Raw genomic sequence first — 13126 nt, 5'->3', positions numbered from 1 at the left:
TTTTTGTGGGTGCTGACAAAACCTCAGAAAGACACTTCTGGTGAATTCTTAAATTGAATTGTCTCTAAAACTAAAAAAAGAAAAAGTTGAGTGAAGCTATAGCTTTCATTCAAGCAACATGAAGCGGCTAGCTTTTACCTGCTTTGTTAGGAAAAATTATCACTCTTCCAGGAAGAGATCTTATCTAAAACATTAAGCATAATGCAATCAGCTTAGCATAGCAGACCATTCTTCCCTTTGAGTAGCAAGAGAATTGATCTTAATCTTCTGCTATTTTGTGTCACACATAATTTCAAATTATCAAAGATTTTTCTAACACTCTGCTCCTATCCCAGAAGGAACATGCTCTTCTATCCTCTTTCAAATCCTGAGTAAGAGCAACACCAAAAATGCAAAGTTGCTAAAAGTGCATCACAGCAAGATGGAACTTCCTCTGCCTTTATTTCGTGAACACCCGGCCTGGCATTCTCACCTGCCCAGAATTTCAAATGTACAGTAAGGAGGTACAGGTGTCTGGGATTCACAGTCTAAGCAATAGCATGTTGGCAAAAGTAGTCCCCTAAAAAATCATCTTAGTGGTTTCAGTTAAGTCTGTGTCCTTTTTTTACTGAGAATGAAAACTGGTCCCAAATAACCCTTCCTGGAGCATGCCATAGCATTCCCCTCTTAAGAATTCATGACGCTTTCCCAACTAACCGTGACCCAGTCAGTGTGTTATGGTCCACAACCTCCACAATGTGCCACTACCCTTTCCTGGACACAGTTATCTTCTTGGATTTCTCAGCCTGAATCCTAAACTACAGCCCAGCCAATCTTCTTGTTTTTCCTAGATAATATTTGTCCATATTGTGCCCTGATTGAAATGCCCCCTTGAAACCCACACACATACACAGACGCTCACTCTACAGACACACAGACACTCACTCTAAACCACAGGCCATGTTTTGGAGACATTGAGATATGGGTTTGAACTCTAACTCTTCTGCTTCATGGTTTTGGAAAAGAAACCAATTATGATTTCATGGGCTTCACTGAAGGAAATAGCCTTTGAAATGAGCCTGGCACAAAGGAGCGCTCAGCCAGGGTTAGCTCTTCCACTTGTCTCCGTTTCTCTACATTCAAACCATCCTAACTTTTGTTCCAGTGGAAAGCAATACTTCTGCAATAATTTTGCTCCAGTTCAACACATAGCTGGAATTCTTCTTATGGAATTGTCTTGAGTATACTGATAGGAATACATTCAATTGCAAGTCACAGATAACCAAATAAGCAGATGTTAATAAATCAAAGATATATTTCTCCCACGTGCACATCAAGTCTCACACAGCCTGAAGCTGGAAAAGCAGCTCCGTGATGTTGTCAGCAACCCAGGTCCTCTCATTGTTCTACTTCACCATCCGTTCAGTGTGTGTCTCATCTTCAAGGTGTCCTCATGGTTGTAACCTGGCTGGTACCACCACACACATACACACAAACACACTCCACAGGTATCCTTTACACCACATAGAAGAAGGTAAAATGGCCAAAAACTTTCTCCACCTGAAGCTTACCTTTAAAGTAGAGAACTTTAATAATAGTTGGAGACTTCAATTCGCCACTCTCATCAATGGACAGAACATCTAGACAGAGGATCAATAAAGAAACAGAGAATTTGAATATTACAATAAATGACCTAGACTTAACAGACATTTATAGGACATTACACCCCACAACAGCAAGATATACCTTTTTCTCAAGTGCTCATGGATCATTCTCAAAGATAGACCATATGCTGGGTCACAAAGCAAGTCTCAACAAATTTAAAAAGATTGAAATCATACACAACATTTTCTTGGATCATAAAGGAATGAAGTTGGAAATCAATAATAGGCAGAGTGCCAGAAAATTCACAAATACGTGGAGGCTCAACAACACACTCTTAAACAACCAGTGGGTCAAGGAAGAAATTACAAGAGAAATTAGTAAATATCTCGAGGCGAATGAAAATGAAAACACAACATATCAAAACCTATGGGACACAGCAAAGGCAGTGCTAAGAGGGAAATTTATTGCCCTAAATGCCTATATCAGAAAAGAAGAAAAGGCAAAAATTCAGGAATTAACTGTCCACTTGGAAGAACTGGAGAAAGAACAGCAAACTAACCCCAAAGCAAGCAAAAGGAAAGAAATAACAAAGATTAGAGCAGAAACAAATGAAATTGAGAACATGAAAACAATAGAGAAAATCAATAAGACCAGAAGTTGGTTCTATGAGAAAATCAATAAGATTGATGGGCCCTTAGCAAGATTGACAAAAAGAAGAAGAGAGAGGATGCAAATAAATAAGATCAGAAATGGAAGAGGAGACATAACCACTGACCTCACAGAAATAAAGGAGGTAATAAAAGGATACTATGAACAACTTTACACTAATAAATACAACAATGTTGATGAAATGGACAAGTTCCTAGAAAGGCATGAACAACCAACTTTGACTCAAGAAGACACAGATGACCTCAACAAACCAATCACAAGTGAAGAAATTGAATTAGTCATTCAAAAGCTTCCCAAAAAGAAAAGTCCAGGACCAGACGGCTTCACATGTGAATTCTACCAAACATTCCAGAAAGAATTAGTACCAACTCTGTGCAAACTCTTGAAAAAAATCAAAGTGGAGGGAAAGTTACCTAATTCATTCTATGAAGCCAACATCACCCTCATACCAAAACCAGGCAAAGATATTACAAAAAAAGAAAACTACAGACCAATCTCTCTAATGAATATAGATGCAAAAATCCTCAAAAAAATTCTAGCAAATCGAATCCAGCAACACATTAAAAGAATTATACATCATGACCAAGTAGGATTCAACCCAGGTATGCAAGGATGGTTCAACATAAGAAAATCAATTAATGTAATACACCATATCAACAAATCAAAGCAGAAAAATCACATGATCATCTCAATTGATGCAGAGAAGGCATTTGACAAGATTCAACATCCTTTCCTATTGAAAACACTTCAAAGGATAGGAATACAAGGGAACTTCCTTAAAATGATAGAGGGAATATATGAAAAACCCACAGCTAATATCATCCTCAATGGGGAAAAATTTTAAACTTTCCCCCTAAGATCAGGAACAAGACAAGGATGTCCATTATCACCACTGTTATTCAACATTGTGTTGGAGGTTCTAGCCAGAGCAATTAGACAAGAAAAAGAAATACAAGGCACCAAAATTGGAAAGGAAGAAGTAAAACTATCACTGTTTGCAGACGATATGATACTATACGTCGAAAACCCGGAAAAATCCACAACAAAACTACTAGAGCTAATAAATGAGTACAGCAAAGTAGCAGGTTACAAGATCAACATTCAAAAATCTGTAGCGTTTCTATACACTAGCAATGAACAAGCTGAGGGGGAAATCAAGAAAGGAATTCCATTTACAATTGCAACTAAAAGAATAAAATACTTAGGAATAAATTTAACTAAAGAGACAAAAGACCTATACAAAGAAAACTACAAAAAACTGTTAAAAGAAATCACAGAAGACCTAAATAGATGGAAGGGCATACTGTGTTCATGGATTGGAAGACTAAATATAGTTAAGATGTCAATTCTACCTAAATTGATTTACAGATTCAATGCACCACCAATCAAAATCCCAACAACTCATTTTTTGGAAATAGAAAAACCAATAAGCAAATTTATCTGGAAGGGCAGGGTGCCCCGAATTGCTAAAAGTATCTTGAGGAAAAAAACGAAGCTGGAGGTCTCACGCTGTCAGACTTTAAGGCATATTATGAAGCCACAGTGGTCAAAACAGCATGGTATTGGCATAAAGATAGATATATCAACCAATGAAATCGAATAGAGTGCTCAGATATAGACCCTCTCATCTATGGACATTTGATCTTTGATAAGGCAGTCAAGCCAACTCACCTGGGACAGAACAGTCTCTTCAATAAATGGTGCCTAGAGAACTGGATATCCATATGCAAAAGAATGAAAGAGGACCCGTATCTCACACCCTATACAAAAGTTAACTCAAAATGGATCAAAGATCTAAACATTAGGTCTAAAACCATAAAACAGTTAGAGGAAAATGTTGGGAGATATCTTATGAAACTTACAATTGGAGGCAGTTTTATGGACCTTAAATCTAAAGCAAGAGCACTGAAGAAATAAATAAATAAATGGGAGCTCCTCAAAATTAAACACTTTTGTGCATCAAAGAACTTCATCAAGAAAGTAGAAAGACAGTCTACACAATGAGAGACAATATTTGGAAACGACATATCAGATAAAAGTCTAGTATCCAGAATTTATAAAGAGATTGTCCAACTCAACAACAAAAAGACAGCCAACCCAATTACAAAATGGGAAAAAGACTTGAACAGACACCTCTCAGAAGAGGAAATACAAATGGCCAAAAGGCACATGAAGAGATGCTCAATGTCCCTGGCCATTAGAGAAATGCAAATCAAAACCACAATGAGATATCATCTCACACCCACCAGAATGGCCATTATCAACAAAACAGAAAATGACAAGTGCTGGAGAGGATGAGGAGAAAGAGGCACACTTATCCACTGTTGGTGGGAATGTCAAATGGTGCAACCACTGTGGAAGGCAGTTTGGCGGTTCCTCAAATAACTGAATATAGAATTGCCATACGACCCAGAAATACCATTGCTAGGTATCTACTCAAAGGACTTAAGGGCAAAGACACAAATGGACATTTGCACACCAATGTTTATAGCAGCGTTATTTACAATTGCAAAGAAATGGAAACAGCCAAAATGTCCATCAACAGACGAGTGGCTAAACAAACTGTGGTATATACATATGATGGAATGTTATGCAGCTTTAAGACAGAATAAACTTATGAAGCATGTAATAACATGGATGGACCTAGAGAACATTATGCTGAGTGAGACTAGCCAAAAACTAAAGGACAAATACTGTGTGGTCCCACTGATGTGAACCGACATTAGAGAATAAACTTGGAATATGTCATTGGTAACAGAGACCATCAGGAGTTAGAAACAGGGTAAGATAATGGGTAATTGGAGCTGAAGGGATACAGACTGTGCAACAGGACTAGATACAAAAAGTCAAAAATGGGCAGCACAATACTACCTAATTGTAATGTAATTATGTTAAAACACTGAATGAAGCTGCATCTGAACTACAGTTTTTGTTTGCTTGTTTGTTTGTTTTTATATATATTTTTTGTATTTTTTATTTTTTTCTCTATATTATCATTTTATTTCTTTTTCTGTTGTCTTGCTACTTCTTTTTCTAAATTGATGCAAATATACTAAGAAATGATGATTATACATCTATGTGATGATATTAAGAATTACTGATTGCATATGTAGAATGGAATGATTTCTAAATGTTGTGTTAGTTAATTTTTTTTAATTAATAAAAAAATAAAAAAAATTTAAAAAAAGTAGAGAACAGTTCTCAGGAACTTCTAGATGCATGTTATTGGCACAGTCAGTATTCCCTGGCCACCCTGAGCTGTACGAAAAAGCTTCCCAGCCTCTATGACATAGGAAAGCAAGGCAATAGAGGGTTGGCATGGGTACCAAATAAGCCAACCTTTGGTATCCACCACATCTTCAAGATCAGTTTATAAGCTTCACCCAAAGAAGTGGACCTAAATCCACCCACCCTTGAAAAACTGTATTTACTGTAGATATTGACAAGAATGTGCCATGGACTCTGTAGACCATTTCAAATGAGGAGAAAGCAAACACAGTGTGGACAATAGCTGCAGCACTGGAATCATGGAGATTCCAAAAGCTAATAGCTTGGAGTAGATGGCATTCATCTGGATAGATGACTTCTCATATGTTTGGACTTTAAACAAACACTCTTTTATCCACATAGATAGTATACTCACTCTCGTACTCCAAAAAATGCTTCATATCTGTAAATGTGGTGTCCTAAGAAAACAGCAAGCTCTATGACTTAGGCCTTTACTCCTATCACACCCAGTAGGGTGCACGATAGGAAACACCAAGGTTTATGATTTAACTAAAAAACTGAACAGATTGGCTCTTATATAAACGAGACTTCTAAGGTTGGGTGACAGCTGCAAATGCTTGCTGAGGACATTACTGAGGATGAACCAATGTTCTACTCATACTAAGTCCGTAGAGATAAAAAAAAAAAAAAGGGAAGAGGCAACAGCCTCATTTTGAAGAGCTCTGAACTGAGGTTCAAATCATAATATTAATAAGAGCAAACACTCAGGTAATCCTGACTGTGCACCACCCACACACACACATATAAAATTTCATCCAGTTATCACAACCTTATAATCTTGGTCTATGAGTACCCGTCTTAGAGATGAAGACTCTAAGGCTTAGAGAATCCAAGTACTGGCTCAAGCTTATACAGGAGTTGGGTAGATCTGGGCACTGACCCCAAGTAGGTGGAACCAACAAACAAGAGCACAAGGCAGTGGGCAGAGATCCCCATGGCATGTCTCATACAGGAGATGATCCAGGGGAGACATACCCAGCAACACAGGCGAAGCATGGTCAGCTTTCTGTGATGGAAGAGGCAGGGGGTCAGTGGTGGGAGAAAAAGCAAAGGAAAAGTCCAGAACTGTTGAGACTGTAGGGCATGGCCCCTCACCATTTCCTCAGATCTAGACTTTCTAGGGATGCTTTACACACATGTCCCTAAAACAAGCTGCCAAAAGAGAACACTTGAACAAATACCCATCTATATTGGATGAATGACTGTGCATGTAATCATATCACTGTTGAATTTCCTTTTTCTTAAAAACTCTTAAGTCACTGTTCTAAATTCTTATTCCCCACCATTAAAATTGAACTAAAATGTATCATGTTTTTTCAGAGTATTAAAGCCTATTTCATTAGGTTACTGAGTATTATGCTCTGCATTCATGCCATGGTTTAACAAATGCTGATGATGCTGGAAATTGCCAAGCTCTAGTTTAACATGTCTAAAAACAAACTATTACTTAATGATTTCATCTCCTCGGTGACTCTGACATTTCCTTAGCCAATTACAGTTTATTGTTGACTCTTTTGAAACATGATGCTCTATTTGCCAAGGTTCTGTGGATTATTTTCTTAACACCTGGGCTCTATCATAGCAAAGTTTTAATACATGGAATTGAATACTCTATGAGCTACTATACCCTCAGATGTATGAATGCCACACAAAATACTTCAGTGAATAGCTTTAAGGTATCTACCTACCTACAAGTGTTAGTGCCAACATGGGACCCCACTGAAACTTTAAATACATCCTGGATGGAGAGAGAAGAGAGATGTGTGTCTGTAAGGGCTGTGGGGATAGGAAGTGGGAGAAGTTTCCCTCTACCCGTTTTTATCCTTCTGAGACCCAAGAGATTTGGAAAGTGATTCAACAAGTTCATTTTAGAAATGCTTCTTGACAAGTTTGAGTGAGACACTAAACTAGAAGAGCTTTGCTGTTGATTTACTAAGGTAGCTACACAGTGATATAACCAAAGATACAGACAAAAAGTTTAATTCAAAAATTTCCATTGAAGCTTTTCTGAGAATAACAAATATTTGGAAAACATCTTAATGTCCAAAAATAAAATAATAACGTGATCATAGGATTATATATCACACAGTTATTACCAATCATATTTTGAAAACACTGAATTTCATGGAAAAATGTCATTACAGAATGTTAAATAAAACCTTTGTGTGTGTGTGGGTGTGCATGTATAGATGCATATGTGTGTGTATATATAGATACATATATACACAAAATATTGAAAGAATATTCACAAAATGTTGCTAAATCTATTTCTTAGTGGATAGCTTTCAGGGGATTTTTGTTTTACCCTTCATATTTTTAAATGTTTTTTTAATTCTCGATAATATGACTGCATATAATTTGATTTTATAGTTAGGGAAAGCATTTAAGAAGCTTCCAACTATTTGATAAACAGACTCATCTGTCTAGATGTGGATGTCTCATGCCTTTTCATTCATTGTTTCCCTAACACACTGCTTTACTGACCATGGAAGCCAACTGGTGACCCCTCGTCTCACCACTGCACATGAGCTGAGCTCTTCCCATCCTCAATAAGCACAGGCGCTGCTCCCAACCAGTGGGCTCAGTAAGACAGAGTTATGCAAAACACAGAGGTAAGACTAAAAAGACTTCAGGATATCAGGACAAAAATGTGTTTGCCTGTAACTAGTGAACAGCCACCCATTTCAACTCCAAAACACAAAACAAAAATGAAAAGGCTGACAGAGACATAATAGTGATGACCCTGATAATGACAGTCAGGAGTTCCATCTGAGAGTTAAAATAAGTACGACATGGGATTTTTCCACACGATTTTATCTAAAAGCAGTATCTCTGCATCTGAAAAGGAAAATTATGTTCCTAAAAATGCCAATCATTTTTGAGTAATGCACAATTTATATAGTCAAACTGTCTTTAAATCATGAACCAAATCTGCCATGTTGACATTTTGTTACATGGACACCCATCAGAAGAAGGCAGTCGACCATGGTATCTAACCAAAGCCTATTTTTCCCAGTCCCCATGCAGCAGATCCTACAGCATGTCAGCTCAGCCCCTGCTCAATAGAAAAATGCTGTGCCTGCTTCTAGAAGAGTTGTTAATGCTTGGTCCATGAGCAGCCGTATTGGAATCACCTGTGGTGCTTTTAAAACTGTAAGTTTCTGGGCCCCACCCACTGAATCAGCATTTGTGGGCCTGGAACCCTGAAGTCTACATTTGTCCTATCTCTTAGGTAATTCACATGCACACTCAAGGCTGAGAAACTCATTACTACCTTAAGTGTCAAATTCTGCCTTCTGAAGAATTCTTTATCAAGTCAATGACTTTCTTGTAATTTTTCATACAAAGCAAGTTTTGTCACTATAAGAATCTTGTTCCTTAGTGTCATTTAAACCTCAGATGATATGTTTCATTTGGTCAAGACAGTTTTCTTTCATCATCAAACTGAAGCTTTTTAAAAAGTCTACTTGAGCCAAAAAATATCAAAAATGAAACCCACTATGAAGTCACCCTAAGCCACTCTGCAGAATCAAAGGATGGGTCTCCTGGAAGCAGAGGACAAAATAAGGGAGAGAAAACTGAATACAAAAACCAAGCAGAGTTCAGGAAAGGGGCATAAATTGAAAGCAAGATGCTGCCACCTGGAATTTTACAGACTTAACCAAGCAGAGCTCATCCTAACCAGGGCCTGGGTTGACACTGCCAAGCTGAATTACAGCCCAGAAGCGTGGAAGGAGTGAAAGAGGTCAACAGGTCTAAGACTTAAGAAAGAAGCCTGAGGGCTCACAGGTGCCTTCCACCCAAGGGCTAATTAACAACCAAGCTCTGTACAATCATAGCTTCAGCTTTATTCTCACAGTGTATTTGGAGAGTTTCAACTGGAGGCAAGCCCAAGGAGGAGCTTCCTAATCTACTTGGGCTCTTCTGGAATTCTGATTCTTTCACTAAAGTGGCTCACATTTCACATTATGGAAAGAATTCCAAAATGCCTGTGTCCAGTTAATTTTATGAATCCCCACTGCATATCTGATGCCTAGAAACAATGCAGGTGAGGATATCCCATAAAAGAATCATGCTGATCAGCCCTGAATTTGCAAATTAAAAAAGTATAGAATAACAATATGTAAGATTTTTTAAATGACCTTAGAATTAATGTAATAGCTAGTTTCGTTGAAAAGGTGTTCATTTGACACCTAAAACATGCCAGATACAGTAGGGTGTACAGAGAGTAAAAAGGAAAGTGGTTTGAGAACTTCCAGGGAACATGGTGGGGTAGGGGACTGCAGGATTCATTCCTTCCTCCAAAAGAGCTGGGAAACAGGAAGGAATTATGTGAAATAACTGTTCTGGGGTTCTGGAGGCCAGAAGCACAGTGTGCAGCATCCAGGGAAGAGCAGGAGAAAGAGGCTGAGAAAAGGCTTTGAAGGATTGTAAATAACCCACTCCACAGCAGCTGCCAGTGCTGGTCCCCCACTTTTGCTGTGCGCTGTTTTGAAATCCAGACCCAGGCTAATTGCAGACAAAAAGGGACATAAAAATCCTCTTTCCCAGGAACAGGGGTGGGCACAACTGAGAAATGATTATGGCTTTTGATTAGTGAATTTCGATAGTTGGGTCATGGCTCTGAGCTACACTCACTGTTTCAACTCCACCCCAATAGGAAGGTTTAAAGACACAGGGTCCCCAAGGGCTAAATGGAATGGTTTGCTGAAGGGTTCCAAAGGGAACAGTTTGCTGAAGGGTGCCATCTGCTGAAGCACAGTTTCAGGGACCTGTCAAAAAGGCTCTTGGGTATCTTTCCTAACCCTCTCCCAGGGTTCTCTGGAGCCAGTCTGTATCCACTTGTGGGTGCCCGGTCCTGTTTTGGCTGGGAAACACTGACTTGGAAAAATCCTTTCTGGGATGACCCTCCTTACAGAATTTGCCCTCCAGGCACAAGCAACTAAAGCTAATGAAAGGAGTGTTTAAAAAAACTGTAGAGGTAAAACAAAAACAAATAGAACAGATCAAGATTCTTGGAGAAGGAACAGAAGAAAGGAAGCTTTCTCCTGGGGGTGAAAGAATTAAACAAATAGAGTAATCTTAAAAATTGTTCCACAAACCCAGGGCAAGAATTAGATGAAGACGAGCCAAAATGTCTACTCAGTTAAACATGGCAATTTTAAAGGTCAAAAATAAGTTGAATCAGGCAGGCCATGGTGGCTCAGCAGGCAAAGTTTTCTCACCTGCCACGCCAGAGACCCAGGTTTGATTCCCAGTGCCTGCCCATGCTAAAAAAAAAAAATAAGTTGAACCAAGTGTCAAAGAAAAGCCTTAACACAAAGCCAATCAGCAATAAAACCCTATAGGAGAGAAAAAATGACCTTCAGAGTAAACTCATCAAGATATTCAGATGCCTAGACAACATCAAAAGATCACAAGCCATACTAAGAAACAGGAAGATATGGCCCAGTCAAGAGAACAAATTAAAATTTTAGAAGTGACAAAGAATTTGTAGCAACTAATCAATTATGTTCAAACAAATCTCCTAAATGAATTCAAAAAGATGAAGGAAGATATGGATAAAGAGATAAAGGATATTAAGAAGACATTGGATGAGCATGAAGAAAAATTCAAAAGTATAAAAAGAGAACAAAAAAATAAGGAATGAAAGTGACACTAGAAGAGATAAAAAAACAATACACTAGAGACATACAACAGCAGATTTGAACAGGGAGAAGAAAAGATCAGTGAGCTAATAGATAGGACATCCAAAATCATTCAAACAGAAAAGAAGAGAAAAGAATTTAAAAAATTAAGCAGGGTTTCAGGGAATTGAAGCATGAAGCACACAAACATACAGGTAATAGTTGTCCTAAGAAGAGAAGTGAAGGGAAAATGTGCAGAGAGAATATCTGAGGAAACAATGGCCAAAAAAATTCCCAACTCTTATGAAAGATTTAGATATACATGTCTAAGAAATGCAACATACTCCAAAGAATAAGTCCTACTAGACCCATTCCAAGACACATACTAATCAGAATGCCAAATGCCAAAGATAGAGAATTCTGAAAGGCACAAGAAAAAAGTGATTTATCACATGCAAAGTATGCTAATTAGATTAAGTTCCAACTTCTCACCAGATACAATGGGGGTGAGACAGTGGTTGTGCTGGTTTGAAAGGATTTATGTACCCTAGATAAGCCATGTTTTAATCCTAATCAATCTTGTGGATGCACCTGTTTCTTTTAATCCCCATTCAGTACTACAGGTTGGAAACTTGCTTAGATTATCTCCATGGAGATGTGACTCACCCACTTTGAATAGAGGGAGATGTGACTCCACCCATTCCACATGGGCCTTGATTAGTTTGCTGGAATCTTTTAAAAGAGGAAGCATTTTTGAGAAAGCTTCAGAATGACAAGAGAACTACAGAGCCCACCAGCCAGTGACCTTTGGAGATGAAGAGGAGAACACCCCTGGGGGATCTTCAGGAAGCAAGAGGCCTGAAGAGGAAGCTAGTAGATGTCGCCATGTTTGCCATGTGCTTCTCCAGCTGAGAAAGAAACCCTGAACTTCAACAGCCTTTCTTGAGTGAAGGTAACCTCTTGTTGGTGCCTTAATTTGGACCTGCTTTAATTGGGACATTTTCTCAGCCTTAAAACTTTAAACTGGCAATTTATTAAATTCACCTTTTTAAAAGCCATTCTAGTTCTGATATATCACATTTCAGCATCTAGAAAACTAGAATAGTGGTGGTAACATATATTTAAAATAAAGATATATTTAAGGTACTGAAAGAGAAACACTTCCAGCCAAGAATTCTTTATCTACACAACACTGTCTTTCAAAAATAAGGAAGAGTTTTAAATACTCACAGATAGACAGAAACAGAGAGTTCAACAAGAGACCTACACTACAAGAACTACTAATGGTGTTCAGCAGGATGAAAGGAAAAAGCAGGAGAGAGAGAGACTTGGAGGAGAATGTAGAAATGAAGATTATCAGTATGGGTAACTAAAAGGGTAAAAAGAGAGACAAAAATAGGATATGACATATAAAAATCAAAGGAAATAATGGTTGAAGTAAGTACTGCCTTTACAGTAGCAACATTGAATGTTAATGGATTAATCTCCTCAATCAAAAGACACAGCTTGACAGAATGGATAAAAAAGTATGATTCAACTACATGCTGTCTACAAGAGACTCACCTTACACCCAAAGACACAAATAGATTGAAAGTGAAAGGCTAAAAAAAGATATTCCATGCAAACAGTAAACAAAAAAGAGCTAGGATAGTGATACTAATATCAGACAAAACTGACTTTAAATGCAAAACCGTTATAAGAGACAAAGAACCTCCCCCACCTCAACCCCAAAGAAAGCACAGGACCTGATGGCTTCACAGGTGAGTTTTACTAATAATTTCAAGAAGAATTAATACCAACCCTGCATAAACTTTTCCCAAAAATTGAAAAGGAGGGAACATTCCCTAATTCATTCTAGAGCATAACAACATCCTAATACCAAAGCTAGATAAAGATACTGCAAAAAAAGAAAATTACAGACCAATTTCTCTAATGAATACAGATGAAAACAAAATCCT

General features: G+C 38.0%; 1 long non-coding RNA gene across 1 annotated transcript in view; it reads right to left on the bottom strand.

The window, feature by feature from the left end:
• LOC143686254 (uncharacterized) overlaps nt 1-13126 on the bottom strand; it is a 39329-nt gene that overhangs the window by 12842 nt on the left and 13361 nt on the right. Inside the window, exon 2 of the long non-coding RNA XR_013176990.1 lies at nt 1551-1619. This is a non-coding gene — a long non-coding RNA (uncharacterized LOC143686254). The remainder of the gene's footprint in view (nt 1-1550; nt 1620-13126) is intronic.

The sequence above is a fragment of the Tamandua tetradactyla genome, chromosome 6, assembly GCF_023851605.1.
Source record: "Tamandua tetradactyla isolate mTamTet1 chromosome 6, mTamTet1.pri, whole genome shotgun sequence".
Classification (NCBI taxonomy): domain Eukaryota; kingdom Metazoa; phylum Chordata; class Mammalia; order Pilosa; family Myrmecophagidae; genus Tamandua; species Tamandua tetradactyla.
The sequence above is the reverse complement of the archived record's forward strand: the minus strand, read 5'-3'. Positions and strand labels throughout refer to the sequence as shown.